At 35.5% G+C, this 12,866-nt stretch overlaps 2 long non-coding RNA genes across 2 annotated transcripts; both read left to right on the top strand.

The window, feature by feature from the left end:
• The first annotated feature begins 232 nt into the window (after positions 1-232).
• On the top strand, positions 233-2,395 carry LOC148676883 (uncharacterized). Its single transcript, XR_015940923.1, has 4 exons — positions 233-363; positions 1,071-1,182; positions 1,355-1,429; positions 1,645-2,395. It is a non-coding gene; the product is annotated as an uncharacterized LOC148676883 (long non-coding RNA).
• A 6,352-nt stretch (positions 2,396-8,747) lies between these two features.
• Positions 8,748-12,629, top strand: LOC148676882 (uncharacterized). Its single transcript, XR_015928857.1, has 4 exons — positions 8,748-8,874; positions 10,518-10,629; positions 10,879-10,953; positions 11,657-12,629. It is a non-coding gene; the product is annotated as an uncharacterized LOC148676882 (long non-coding RNA).
• Positions 12,630-12,866: the final 237 nt, after the last annotated feature.

The raw sequence follows: 12,866 nt of genomic DNA, 5'->3' as shown, positions 1-12,866 counted from the left end.
TTAATGGTTACTAACTACAAGAGATTAGAGGGAAAGTAATTTATATTAACATTCATTAAGGCAATTTCTTTATGCCTTTATGTTCAATATTTCCATTCACAAAAAAAAAGTCTGTGGAAAATCTTTCAAAATTAGCACACATGCGTGTCCTGACACATTACTAAGCCTGACTTCCCTATTTTATCGTATAAAAGATGGTTATTGCTGCACATTGATGTACAGTATTCATACACCTACAGTACAATAACAGACATATTGTAAATATAAGTTTGTTAAATAACGGTTTTAACATGAATTACAATTATTGTAAACTAGAACTTGTGATCTTCTGTGTTTTACTGGGAACAGTAACTGTTTTTGGTGGTAAGTATAACTTTCCTCACGTTTTCTTTATTTTGTGTTTAATCTATCTCAATCTGTGTTTATTTAATCTTTTCAGTGCTTCTGAAGAACGAACAAGTTGTATTTATCAAACTTTAATTTATGAATTTCAAAATGATGCTTTATTAAAGAATAATAAGCCAGCTGTTAGTGCTGTATATACTGTACTAGTTAATACAAGTAGAAATATCATACTGAAGATGGCACAAGCTACATTTGCAAATACTGTAACCTTAGGGTTAAGGTTTAGGGATTTTCTATGTTCATAAATGGTATTTGCAACACATAATGTGTTACCTAAAATATTTATCTATGCTTTCTATATAATAATAAATGAAATTATTTTTAGAAATAACTAGAAATGTAATCCATCTCCTTTGTTCAATCAATATACAGTGTAGGCAGCAGGCATTACATATTTGATTGTTGTTGATAGTCACTTTATGACTTGGTGTTTACTTTTTTGAGAGGCCAGTACTTTGTTTGATATACTGTATATATATCAACAGTTGATTTTAAATGCAATCATATTTTAAATATTTTTGGTTCTAAATCTTCTAATTAGTTATAGTAAAAAAATGAGAACAACAAGCATCGTAAATCAAATGCTTAGAAGGTGACCGTTTTTGTTCTGTGAAATTTGCTGTTGGTTGACTGTTGTCACAGATATTGTGTTAATGTTCCCTCAGATGACATAAAGGTGAACACCTGCTGCACAAAGACAAGCAAGAATCGAATTACTACCCCCATCACAGGTTACATCCTCGAGGAAGAAGCACTGCCTTGTGTGGAAGCCGTGATGTAAGAGCCTGCCTTTGAACATTTACACATCTTAGCATATCTGCTAAAAAAACTGTACAATTCAATGTAACATTAAAGAGGCTCACATAGAAGAAAACAGTTACAAGTATAAGATGAATATACATAAAGGAACCAGGAGTGTACTGTAAGTTCCCTTTATTTTGTTTTTCAGATTCATTAGCGGCAGCAAGAAGTACTGCAGTGATCCAAATACCCGATGGGCCAAAAAGAAGATTGCAGAACTTCAGTAGGTCAACCGAAATTACAACTTCCATCCTTTAGAAAACTGAGTGTCCAGACACGCATGTCTCAGTGATCCAGTTCCACAGAGTTTCAGTCTATCAGAGATCCATTCTGGAAAATAGTCGTCGTTATTCTAGGACCACATTGTTCTCAATGAGTGATGTCAGCACTTCTGTAGACCACACTCCTGATCTGGTTTCTTCTCTTACTCTCCAACAGGAAACTGGAGGTTCCGAAACTGCCAAACAAGGACTAATAATGACATCGTTTGAGAAACAGAGCATCCGTGGATCTCACTTACATCAGGCCACCGAAGATATCACTTCATCACAATTCTTGCTCCATGGACAGTTGTGTGCAAAGCTAAATGTTCACATGATGTAATGGCAGCCAATTACTCAGTGGTCAATAGGAAGCATGAAGCACTTCTAGGGCATGTTCTCCGCGAGATGTTGAAAAACCTCCCATAAATGATAAGCTAAGTCCTAGTCCATGTCTTAAAGAAACAAGTTCAAAAGATTATTGCAGCTTTATGGGGAATTGTATTTTTAAGAGTGACAAGCAGTCTTGTGTTTGAATTTAAGTTAACCATTTATTCATCAAAAGCTTTAAAATACTTTGTTTTCTGTATTATAAACATACCCTATTTAAAAAATATATATATTTATTTTTATACTGCACAGAAAATGTTGACATTTAATTTTAAACATATTTATTTATTAATAAGCTACTGTAATACAGTACATTTTATATTTATTAAAATAATCAAGGCATTCTTATATTTCCTGTATGGTAATTGTAGTTTGTTTCTTGATGAAACAACTTTTTACTGAGATGTTTATTTGAAACAAGTTTGGCACCAATAAAGAATATCTCATAACTTGTTTTAGCCTAGAAAGAGAAATATTCTTTACTAGTTTCTGTTCACACCTAATATTTTATGTTATTAAAATGTTAATGTCTTCATTGACTTTTATTGTTATTTTTAAAATATTTATTGTAAACATTTTAAATTAACACATCTAGACATGATAAAAGGAGTCATCACATGTTTATGTGCGCCACTACCATTTTTTTCATTGCTAATAATTAGCATAATTAGCCTGATCACAAACAGGCTGATAATTTTTTGCTGTAAACCAAATATGCAAACAAGGAGAAAATGAAAAATCTGTGGCAGATAAAAATCACAACAAATGAAATCAATTTCATGAAACCACAATTTCATATACTGTAGTAACACAACATTTGTGCACATTAAAAGAGCAGTTTGGTGCAACTGTAAGGGGTTGTGAGTCCAAGTCTTCTCTGCACACACTGCTGTTGAACCCTTGAGAAAGATTCTGTACCTTAATTGCTCCAGGTGTTTAAATGGGTAATGGGATTTCCTGGGGTAACCCTGTAATGGACAAGTGTCACACTCGGGGGCTTATATCAAATTTACTATGTACACAGGCCTAGAGCTCTCAGTAAGAACAACTACAGGCTAGGCTGTTGGGCTAACTACACAAATACCTACACATACCGTAGCTGGTTATGGTTAAGAAGAATTCCACTGCTTACCGACTACAATTCTTATTAAAAGTTTGAAGCCCAGCTTATTGCACAAACACCAGATTTAGAAGGATCCCTTCTCAAAGCTGAAAAAGTATTGTGGTGTGATACAGAAAATACTTAGTAGTAAGTGAACTAACATTTACACCTAAACATATTATTACATACTGCATCAAAAGCATAAAAAGAAGCGTATTTGTGCCTGCATGTTTTTAGTAGAATAAAGTACATGGATTCAGGTACATTGATAATGATCAAACGGTTTTGTCATGATTTTGATGAATTGATCTTTCATAATTGACTCTAAAACACTTGACTGACTTTGCTGCATAGGCACTAAATCACCATTAATTAGAGGGCTCAGTCTATAAATTCAGTATGATAGGGTACAACAAAAGCATAATATAAATGAACATGAATTCTTTCATGTATTGAAATGTATCCCATGCAATTAAATTGTAAAGAAATACACAAAATATATTTTCATATTTTTCTGTCTCCTGGTTCCATTTCCTATAAATCACCACAGTACTCAGGTTGACTATGCAATAAATCACTCAGCTGGGCTAATCCAATACCCATGATTTAGCCACTTGACAAACAACACTTTTCCAATACGATTTTACTCTCACCTGAGCTAGACACAATCTAGGAACAACCTGTGATCACTATACAGTAGCTATGGTTCTCAACAGCTGTGAATCTCTAAGGATCCACCATTAAAGAGAATAACATCGTTATGCCAGCATTGTGTTGGCGGCTGGACCAAATTAACACACTGTCACTCGTCATTTTTAAACTTATAAGGCATTAAACTGAACACAACCTGTTGATGATTTGCTACAATATGGAAGATCAAGAGTTTCAATACCCTGCCAGGATCGACATATTATTCTTCATCACAATTATCATATTATTCTTAATGATCATTTTCATGTTGCTAATTCTTCTGATGAGACAGTGATCCAGCAAGACTACACAAGACCTCAGGATTCACATACTGTGTAACAACACCTTACTTCTGAGAATATGACATTTATTCTGTGGATCCCCTACTTGAAGACATGAGCATTTAAGAAGAGGAACAGGGATGATATATCCTGCTCAGTATGAAGGGAGCCACAGGTTCAGACATGTGGTATCTGTGCTTGGATGAGGAGCCAATAGTGCAAAGCTGCCATCTATGAGATTATTCTAAGTCAAAATCTCCCCTAAAAGAACAGGAATAGGAGAGAATCCTACAAGACAATATCTGCAATTGGTGCAACGCATGTGTCACAGATAAACATTATGTGTCACAGTACTTCCAACAGTGATCACACATGCAATTAGACTATAACTTTTACAGTGGACCTTAGTTTTCTTGATAATCATCATGTGTGTTCAGTTAAATATCAGTACACCAGTTATAAATCTTTGTTTATTATTTTACTGGTATCATCTTTGTGAAGTATACAGTACATCAAAATTAACAGGTGTATAAACAAAACAGCTTCATGTTAAATACTGTACATGCACATGTACATTACATGTACTGTATATGTACAGTGCAGTCCGTAAGTATTTGGACAGTGACACAAAATGTTTTGTTGTTTTGGCTCTGTACTCCAGCACATTGGATTTGAAATGAAACAGTGACTATGAGGTTAAGGTGCAGAATGTCAGCTTTAATTCGAGGGTATTTACGTCTATATTGGGTGAACCATATAGGAATCATAGCCCTTTTTATACATAGTTCCCCAACTTCAGGGGACCAAAAGTAATTGGACACATTAACTTAATCTTAAATAAAATTGCCATGTTTAGCACTTGGTTTCTAATCCTTTGCAACTGATGACTGCCTGAAGTCTGCGACCCATAGATATCACCAGGCACTGGGTATTTTCCCTGGTGATGCTCTGCCAGGACTGTAATGTAGCCATTTTCAGTTCCTGCTTATTTCGTTTGCTTTTCCTCATCTTGTCTTCAGTAAGTGAAATGCATGCTCAATGGGATTCAGGTCGGGTGATTGACTTGGCCAATCCATAACATTCGGCATTTTTTGGCCATGAAAAACTCCACACTTGGTTTAGCAGTATGTTTGGGGTCATTGTCCTGCTGCATGGTGAAGCGCCGTCCAATGAGTTTTGAGGCATTTGGTTGGATTTGAGAAGAAAAGATGCTTCTGTATACAGTACTTCAGAATTCATCCTGCTGCTGCCGTCGGCAGTCACATCATCAATAAAGACAAGTGAGCCAGTTCCACTGGTGGCCATCCGTGCCCAAGCCATGACACCACCTCCACCGTGTTTCACAGATAAGGTGGTTTGCTTTGGATCATTCAACGCTTTTCTCCACACTTTCCTCTTTCCATCATTCTGGTACAGGTTAATCTTAGTCTCCTCTGCCCATTAAGACTTTGTCCCAGAACTCTACTGGCTTTTTCGTACTTTTTAGCAAAACTGTAACCTGGCCTTTCTCTTTTTGAGGCTTACATCTTTACATCTGGTTTGTATCTTGTGGTGAACCCTCTGAGGTTATGCTGGTGTATTCTTCTCTTTATGGTAGTCTTTGACACATCTACAGTATGCCTACATCATGGAGAGGGATCTTGATCTGTTCAATGGTCGAAAAGCGTTTTTTCTTCATGATTGAAAGTATTCTTCGGTCATCCACTTCTCTGGTCTTCTGTGGTCTACCAGGTCGTTTGCTATTGCTAAGCTCACCAGTGCATTCTTGTTTCTTAACAATGTATCAAACAGTTGATTTTGACACACCTAATATTTTGGCTATGTCTCTGATTGATTTATTCTGATTTTTCAGCCTCATGATGGCCCCCTTTACTGGCATTGACACTTCTTTGGTCCTCATGTTGAGAGACAACAGCAACAGACTCCGGATGGAAATGTCACATCTAGAATCGACTCTAGACCTTTTGTAAACTCTCATGTGCATGAACTAATGATGCAACAACACACAGTTGGCCAAGAAACAACTGAGCAGCCAATTGTCCAATTACTTCTGGTCCCCTAAACTGGGAGGGCTATGTATAAAAATGGCTGTGATTCCTATATGGTTCATCCAATATAAACGTAAATGCCCTGGAATTAAAACTGACATTCTACACTTTAACTTCATAGTCATTTTTCATTTCAAATCCAATGTGCTGGAGCACAGAGCCAAAACAGCAAAAATTGTGTCACTGTCCAAATACTTATGGACTGCACTGTATGTACTGTATATCAGATGAATGTGATCATTTAAAAAGAAATTCACTGAACTGAACTCAGCACTTCTGAACTCATTACTCAGATCAAGGATCTTGGGCACTTATCCCAGGACACAAAAATTAACTTAGGTAGCACAATCCCTTGTTAGTGAGAAAGAGATTAAACAAAATTTAAAAATGCTCTTTTGCTTTTCCAATAACCCCCAAAACTGTATGATACTATTTCCTTCAGACACATGACAGCATAAAAGAGATCATATAACTTATTTCGCTCCCTAATGAAGAGTTAACACAAACACTGTTTAGCATAACTCAACCATTTTTTCTCACTTGAAATTAATGTATTTCTCTCTATAGATGCCAACACACTCAACACATTACTCAGCTCGGGGGGTAATGGAAACAGGACACACACGGTTGGAACATTTAAGAACAACCAGAGATAGTGACTTATTTAATATTAGAGATACTGAGTAAGACAGTGTCAAAGTTCGTTTCCTTTTTTCTTTTATTCTTTTGAACCCATGTGAGAATGCTGCTCTGAGACCAAGCCTTTTTTACTCAGTCTGACTCAAAGAAGTCTATAATTAGCAGCACATGAGAGTTGTCAGTCAGCAAGGAGGAAATGCTGTCTAGGCCCCATTTGTTCATTTGGTAACATGTTGATTGTTTAGTAATGATAATAACCAGTCATCAAGACAAGTGAATGGAATATAGAGCATAGTTCATACATTTATGATTCATCTAATAACACAGAAACGCCAACTAGTAGTTTGTTAAACTATTAGCTGTGCCTAAAAATGGGAAATCTGTGGACTGATGGTCAATCTGATTTGTATTAAAAATTATTTTAAATAAAATCACATAAACTATACTAACAGAAATTAACAGCTCTTTCTTAGATCAAGTTTCTCTTTTGGTTAATATGAACAACAACAACAAAATAAGCAAGAACACTGTAACACATTTCCCCCTCTCTCCCCTGCAATACAAAACTTATTTATATGTGAATGTAATGGGAGTTTGGGAATGGGACTGAACACCTCTACAAGTACTGCACACAAAAACTAGTGAATAAAATGTCACATGTTAGATTACTAATGATGGAATCCAAAGGGACGTTAGTTCCACCTAGTGGCCATTTTTCATAATGAAAAACTTTGACACTGCACTACCCTGAACTTTTGTAATTATCTTTTGTCTTAAATGCAGCATTTGGCTGCCCAACTGACCGACTATATGACATTTCAAAGTTCTTACTCTGATCGTTAAAAAATCTTGGGATCACCACGTGGGCCCTGGTGACACGTTTTTTAAAATACTGGATAATAATGTTTCTTTATTAGCCCTATACAATTTCTTGCATTAGGAATTCATCTTTTCGCATACCCCAGCTTTTCTACATGGAGACACAGACAGGGAGAGAAGCTTGGGGTCAGAGCACAGGGTCAGCCATTGTATGGTGCCCCTGGAGCAGTTAGGGTTAAGGGCTTTGCTCAGGGGCCCAACAGAGTAGGATTCATCTGCCAGCTGTGGGATTTGAACTGGCAATCTTCTAGTCACAGGTGCAGATCCTTAGCCACAGAGCCACTGCTTCACCCCGATGCAGACTCACAAGAACAAAAATTAAAAAAGGAATGGTTCATTTAGCGCTAAAAGCTTTTTCTAAAAAGTGTTTTCTAAAAGATGGATACTACCTCTTTAACAAGGATTCACAGGAGGTGATACACAACAAGATGAGTACTATCAGGGTTGAGTAGAGTTAGACCCCCCGTCTTTCAACACAGCAGCGAGCCTAGAACTCTACAATCAACTGCGAGACTATTATCAGTGAGATATCCATCACTCCTACAATCACTGCTAACTCCTGGAAAGCAATATATAGCAAATCAGCAAATCAAATGTCTGTCTGTTCTGTTGGTTCATGGCTATGGACTGATCTCCTACCACATATCAGAATTACAAGTCAGTTAGCCTCTACACTCCTGTCCTAAAACTCTTTTTTATAGTATAGTTTTTAATTTAGAGTATTAACGTGAGCACACGCATCTGTTTTGTTGTTTTATTGTTATGTACCTTGAGATGAAAAGCACTATATAATAGAAAGATTTCTTCATGGCATGTGATTAGAAAACTGAATACATTGAAGAAAAAAAATAGCCCTTTTGCAAATATACAGTAGTTGTTCAACTTTCAGTTTATACAGAAGTTACCTTTTACTGCGCATATTTCCTTGTGCATAACTAAGCAATCTCAGAAATGAATTATTTCAGAACTGCTAACATCAAGTATTTAGTTCCCGATTCCCTGAAAACGTATTGCTTGTTCTTCTCTTTAAGTTACAGTACAGTATGTCTACCTATCGTTTCCCTGGTAACGTATGGTATGTCATCTTTGACCTTGGTATGACCACTACTTTAGGCCTTTTTCCTAATGGGTGTGGGTGTGGTTGACATAACTCATGGAATTGTAAACCCTAAAACGAATGACAAATACAGACTAGTTCCTCTTTTTGTCTTATAAAAAGAGGAGTGTGGCTTGAGCTCAGGCATTGAGACAGTTATCTTTAACTCATACATTTAGTTAAAACACTAACAATCCAACCATGCATCTTCTTGCTTCTCACAGGTCAATAATGACTGTGGCATTGATTGTCCTCATCTTAGAATTGAATTCTGCCAGGATTGGTGAGTTGAAATATTTTTTATTTTTACAAAAATTGTTTTATTTTCAACAGAGGTTTTGCAAATATATTTTTATTAGACTATGTCATGTAAATAACACAGGTGGGATGGGCAGGTAATTTTAAGTTTAGTGGAAGTTGTAACTATTCTTTTTATATTCTTTAATGTAAAGCCTTCATTCCAGTACAGAGGCAGGCAGCCCTTGTCTTGGAGACCCACAGTCTAGCAGGTCTTTTAAGCTACCCTCAAATCAATCCGTTCATCCATTTTCTATGCTTAACCCAATACAAGTGCCCTGTGAAGGACTGGTGTCCCATCCACGGTGTACCCTGCCTTGCGCCCATTGTTTGCCGAGATAGGATTCAACTCCCCCACGATGCTGAATTGTGAGAAATGGTTAGAACATGGACGGATGTATTTTTGAAATACAGGAATGCTGGGGGAACTGGAACATATCCCGGCAATCAAGGTCAGGACACCGGGGCATACCCATCAAACCATCAGTTTCAAAACTCTTCATTTTGGCCACTTAAACTGGTGATATGGACAATTAAAGTAGAAATACTAACACCCTGTTGCTCCCAAGGACTAGAAAATTCCTTATTTTTTAACCAATTAATTTACAAATTAATCAAAACCTGCACATGCTTTAAGTCTTACAAATTGATGATCTGATGGTGGCCTAGAAAACCTGCTGGATAATGGTTCCCCAATTCCCTAGACAGCCACTTTTGCTTTAAAGGAACAAGTAAAAGTTTATAACATGCTGAAAAGAGAAGAAAAGAAACACAATGTTTCGGTTGTGGAGCCTTCTTCAGCTGTGTGAAAGAGGGAAATGCCAGTAGCTAATAAAGCATGGGAGAACAAAAGCCAGTGGTGGAGAGGAGGCGGGAGCAGGAGAGATGCTGAGTGGACACTCAGGTGGTGTGAAGTAGAGAGGGGTGAGGAGAGGTGTGAAGTCAAAACCTGCAGAAGAATAGAGAGGATTAGAAGGAAACAAGTCTGTCATTGAGAGAAGGGGGAAGGTGTGATCCTAGCTTTAAGATAATTTTGGTTTCGGATGTCCTTCTGCAATAGGAGTTGAGAAACCCTTCTTTGAGAACACAGACAAAGAGATCAGTGTGATCAAAGAGAAACTGTGGGCTTGGAGAGGTCTTTGATTCTCACAGCCCTGACATGTTCTCTGAAGTGATCTCCCAGTCTCCTTCCTGTGTCGAAAATGTAGATGGCTGGGCATTTTCTGCAAGAGATGCAGTAAATAAGGTTGCTAGAGGTACAAGATGTCATCTGAGTATTGCGAATAAAGAGTAGATACACAAGAGATGTTTATATCTCAGTACATACTGTACTGTAAGATAGAAGGCTAATATACATTATAATAACCATACTCTGTTACAGACTATTTCATAACGATATAGTTAATATACTGTGTCTGAGCTATACATTTTACAGGAAACTGTCTCCAACTCTAATGAACCTGTTATTGGCAGAAGTTGAACATACAGTACTCTATAGCCACTGGTTCAATGTAATTATAAAACCTGTAGCTGAAGGTGTCTCCAGACCTGAAAGGCTACAATAAAAACTAAGTGGGTTTCTTTCACAGATCATTACGAGGTTAATTTGTATCTTACTTTTTTTTTAAGGGGGAGAAAAGGTGAACTCCTGTTGCCTGAAAACCAGTCCCGTAGAAATCTCTGGTCCCATTACTGGATACACGGTGCAGAAGAGAGACCCTCCTTGTGTTGCAGCAGTAATGTAAGAATTCCATTACAAAGTCTTAATTTCACACCAAAATGTACAGTAACATTATAAAGATATAATGATGAGAGTGAATAACAAAGCTCCTAACAATGCTTGAAAAACTAGTTCAAATTCTCTACAGTTTAGATAAACAAAGTTGTTAGACCTTTCATAAATATACTTTTTACTATATACAGTAACTAACTTGCTGCTACCATATGTTCCTATTCAGTTAAATTCAGTTAAAGTCTTGTTTTTTCACAGATTTGAAAGCAATGGAACTAAATATTGTAGTCCTGCAAAGCTTCACTGGGTGAGAAAAAAGATTGCTGAATTTGAGTAAGTCACTTAAAAGCTTACAGAAGCATTTTTAATATGACTAATCACAAATAAAGCACCTTCAATTCTGTCTGGTTTCCAGTTGACTCCAGTTAATGCTAAATGCTCTAGTATACATTTGAAAACAACTAAGACATTTAATTATTCATTTTCTTGGGGTGACATTTTTATGTTGAACAGAACTCTTACAAATATATTTACTTTATCAAACTCTGTCATGTGAAGTAATTGTATTGGTGGAATGAGTAGGCATTTTTAAGTTTAATGCAATGCAGATCTACTCTTTGCATTTTCTTTAATGTAAAGTCTTCACTCTAGTACAGAAGCAGGCATCTCTGGTTATGGAGAGGCACAATTTGGCAGGTTTTATAGAATATACAGTATATAGTATATATAATTAATAAGTATTTATTAATTTATTAATCAGTAATTAATAAGTATATACAGCAGATAATTTTAACTTTTAACTATTCTCAAATAAAATGCCTTCTGATTTGTACACTAAAATTCTGTTCCTGTACATATGAGCTTATTTTATAAATGATGGAATACCTGAATGGAAAAATATTTATATATTTTTTTATTTAAACACCATATAGAATATAATACGTCTGCCACAATGAATGCCATGTTTCAAATATCCTGTATTAAACAGGAAAAATATGAACCAAAAAAATACTTACATTTTCTTCTTTCCATATAGGAAGAATCGTCAGTCTGACCCATAAGACACACGTCTGAAGAAGAGGACATCTTTTTGATTCTGTACTTGAATATAATCTTATATACTTACTTTCAGCAGTGCAGTAAATATACTGGTTGGCCTTTAAAGAAAGCATGGATTTAAACAAAGATATTACATTCATGCTAAAAAACACTATAAGAAAGATTTAAGTTATATCTGAATTTAGTTTTATGATCTTTATAGATCTGTTTGCCACACGTATTTAAAATGTAAAATAACATTTAATTTATATGGGTTTTGGTTAAGTTATTTTTTTTACAAAATTTATGAGTCATGTTTTTATATATAAAGTATCTAAATAATTTCTGCTGAACATTAATTTATATTTCAAAAGATGCAGGTTATTTATTCTAGTAAATCTATTTTGTAGTCCTCTGCACCATACTATGTGAACTACTATATGTAAATTCAGTGTGAAATTCTAAAACAATTAAAATGAGAACAAGACGTTAACCGACCCATAAGACACACGTCTGAAGAAGAGGACATCTGTTTGATTCTGTACTTGAATATAATCTTATATACTTACTTTCAGCAGTGCAGTAAATATACTGGTTGGCCTTTAAAGAAAGCATGGATTTAAACAAAGATATTACATTCATACTAAAAAACACTATAAGAAAGATTTAAGTTATATATTAATTTAGTTTTATGATCTTTATAGACCTGTTTGTCACACATATTTAAAATGTAAAATAACATTTAATTTATATGGGTTTTGGTTATGTTATTTTTTTACAAAATTTATGAGTCATGTTTTTATATATAAAGTAGCTAAATAATTTCTGCTGAACATTAATTTATATTTCAAAAGATGCAGGTTATTTATTCTAGTAAATTTATTTTGTAGTCCTCTGCACCATACTACTATGTGAACTACTATATGTAAATTCAGTGTGAAATTCTAAAAAAAATAAAAATGAGAACAAGACGTTCACCGGCCCTTTTTTTAAGTTATGCTCTTTTTAAATCACCTTAACCACACAAATCATACAAGAATTAAGGTCTCACAATTTGTATATTCTTGTATTTTCTGTACCTTGTGTTCAATACAACACACAAGAAACTACCAATGTGCTATCCCCTCCAGCTGTGACACATTTCAGGAAGTAATGAGTGAGCAACATAAAGTAAGGTTATTTGATATGGATGGATTATAGCCAATGCC

This window comes from Lepisosteus platostomus, chromosome 2 (assembly GCF_059453375.1).
Source record: "Lepisosteus platostomus isolate fLepPlt1 chromosome 2, fLepPlt1.hap1, whole genome shotgun sequence".
In the NCBI taxonomy this organism is placed as follows: domain Eukaryota; kingdom Metazoa; phylum Chordata; class Actinopteri; order Semionotiformes; family Lepisosteidae; genus Lepisosteus; species Lepisosteus platostomus.
The sequence above is the reverse complement of the archived record's forward strand: the minus strand, read 5'-3'. Positions and strand labels throughout refer to the sequence as shown.